Genomic DNA, 2,845 nt, shown 5'->3' with positions numbered 1-2,845 from the left:
GCCGGTGGCTTCCTGGCAAAGTGAAGCTCCCCCTGGAGGCTTTGCCCAGGGCCCCTGTGGGCGAGCTGGCTGTCTCTGCTGGCTCCTGGGTCCTCAGGGGCTTTACAGATGACTGGCGCCCGCCCAGAGCAATGCTGGCACCCCTTTGGGAGGAACGGATGTCTGCAACATCCCCGTGGGGGCGTGTATCTGCAGCCGCGGTGATCCCAGGGAGGGGCTGCCGGCCCCGAGGGAAGCAGCTGGCCTAGCTCTGGGGTGGTCCTGGAGAGAGGGGGGCCGCGTGCACATATGCACACACGCAAACTAATGCACACACTCGTGCACCCATGTGCATTCATGCGCACCCATGCGCAAGCACGTACATTCATGCGCACGCACGTATTCAAGCGCACGCACGTCCATTCATGCGCGCTCATGCGCATGCTCGTACATTCATGCGCACGCACGTATTCAAATGCACGCACGTGCGTTCATGCGCACGCACGTGCATTTATGCGCGCTCGTGCGCATGCACGTACATTCATGCGCGATCATGCACACGCACGTACATTCATCAGTACGCATGTACATTCATGCGCAGTCATGCGCACGCATGTATTCAAGCGCACGCACATGCATTCATGTATATGCACGTACATTCATGCGCGCTCATGCACACGCACGTATTCATGCGCACGCACGTATTCATGCGCACGCACGTATTCAAGCGCACACACATGCATTCATGCGCACGCACGTATTTAAGCGCACGCACATGCATTCGTGCGCACGCACGTGCATTTATGCGCGCTCATGCGCATGGGGCCTAGCTAGAGGCCCCTCAGCTGAGGCTGCAATGGGGTGAGGACGGGGGTCCCCGACTCGGCAGAGCACAGGCCTGCTCAGCGCACTCCCCGGCAACGGGAGACCCCCCCCCCCCAGCTGCAGCCCCGCAGGACACGTTTGCGCTCCCAGGGTCCTGGGGAGACCTGGGAGGCGGCGGGGCCTGGCGCCCTCCAGGGGTCTGGACATCCCGTACCTGTAGGGAAACGTGCTGGCAAACATCTCCTGCGCCTTGTTCCTACGCGTCTTGCTCTGCTGAGACGTCTTGTGGGTGCCCGAGGCCATCGCGGAGGAGGTTACGCTTCGGGGAGCTTCTCAGCCATGGCTAGGGGACAAAAGGGGACGTCAGAGGGGGCAGGGGTGGGCGGGGCGCATGGCAGAGTGACAAGACGTGCCCAGCGGCGATGGGGGTGCGGCGCGCCCCTGCATGCTGTCTCAAGGGCGCATGCGTGCGCACGACTGTGCGCGCGCGTGCATGGACGTGCGAGCGCATGCATCCTTCCCTGCTGCTTTGCTGATCGTTGTCGTGTCCTTGAGATCCCCCCCCAGCCCCCCAAGTTGCATTTGCTCCTTTTCACTACCGAGCGGGATTCCAGGGGTGTCCACCCCTGGAGGGACGTTGGGGTGGTTTGCGCCCTCGCCACGTGACCTGGGGGCCTGCGGAGACGGTGGGGACCCCCCGCCAGCACCCCGGCTGCACATTCGGGGCCCTGAGCTGGCGGCGAAGCCCCCGGTCAGGGAGGGGACTCAGTCCTGCTCTGGGGGGATCCCGGGGGCCGCGTCTTTGCACACGGGCCTGGGCGGGAGCAAGTGGTACCAGCTTCCGAGACTAGGGAGCGCTTTGGGGAGGTCCTGTGTGCGCGCTGTCCAGGGTGGTGGCTGCTGGCCGAGCGCGACTTGGGGGCTGGATCATTTTTAAAATTGCGGCCTCTGGGACGGGGCGTCTGCTGCTCCAGCTCCGAGCCCAGGGCCGGGGCTCCCGGGGACCTTGGCACGAGCCCTTCGGCCCGGACCACCCTGATGCGCGGTTCCAGCTGCTGCGCATGGAAGCCCAGCGCCCACGACACGCAGGAGGGCGCAGCCCACGCGCGCACGGGGACGCGGCAGCCCTGGGGGGCCACTGAGGCAGACCCTGGAGTGGTGGGTGCTCCAGGGCCGCCCCTCGGGCTCAGTGAACCCTGACACCGTGGCCAGGCCCCGTCCATCGCTCTGCGCTGCAGGGGCCGGGGCGTGCCCGTGGGGAGTGTCCTCCTGCGGCATCGGGGTGGCACAGCTCCCAGGGCTGCCCCGGCCCCGCACCCCAGCAGGGCGCAGATTTGGGGCAGGGACTGTCAGCGCCCCACCTTCCTCTCTGCACCTAGAGGCTGCACCCGCCCCAGCCCTTGCCTGCCTCTCTGCGTGATCCGGGTGACCTTGCAAACAGACCCCGCTGAGCCTGCCTCCCCTGGGGACGCTGCAGAGCCCAGGGCCACGCCAGGCTGGTCTCCACCGCTTCCCACTCGGGGCTGCTGCTCCCAGCAACACAGGCGGCCCGCCCCAAGTCCTGGCTCAGAATGCCCGGGAACCGCTCTCACCCCGGGAGATGCAGGCTGGCAGAGCAGCCGTAGCCCCCGAAAATGGTCAGGGCCCCCAGCTGCAGCAGGCTCAGTCAACCAGGGAGGCCCAGTCCTGGGGTATGCCAGGAGCTTCCGCCCACAAAGGAGGGGCCCCACGAACCACGCGAGTGAGCAGGACACCGTGGGCCAGCCCATGTGACGCCGGAGGGGCCAGAGCTAGCCATGGCCTCGGCCGCCACGGGAGCAACAGCCCGGGCCCGGCCAGACGGGGCCCACAGGCTCACTGTGACGTCAGAAGCCCCCGAGGTCACAATCGGTGATATGGCAGCTGCTGACCCACGTGGCTCGGGGCCCAGCCTGAAGCCCCCAAGCCAGGGGGTGGCTGCAAGGACGGGCAGTGTGGGCCGGGCGCGGTGGCTCACGCCTGTGATCCTAGCTCTCTGGGAGGCCGAGGCGGGTGGATTGTT

General features: G+C 66.7%; 1 protein-coding gene across 1 annotated transcript in view; it reads right to left on the bottom strand.

Moving 5' to 3' along the window:
* The window catches only part of LOC105822098 (thioredoxin reductase 3-like), a 34,718-nt gene that overhangs the window by 572 nt on the left and 31,301 nt on the right, over positions 1 to 2,845 (bottom strand). The window lies entirely within an intron of this gene.

The sequence above is a fragment of the Propithecus coquereli genome, unplaced genomic scaffold, assembly GCF_000956105.1.
Source record: "Propithecus coquereli isolate 6110/MARCELLA unplaced genomic scaffold, Pcoq_1.0 Scaffold596, whole genome shotgun sequence".
Taxonomy (NCBI): Eukaryota; Metazoa; Chordata; class Mammalia; order Primates; family Indriidae; genus Propithecus; species Propithecus coquereli.
The sequence above is the reverse complement of the archived record's forward strand: the minus strand, read 5'-3'. Positions and strand labels throughout refer to the sequence as shown.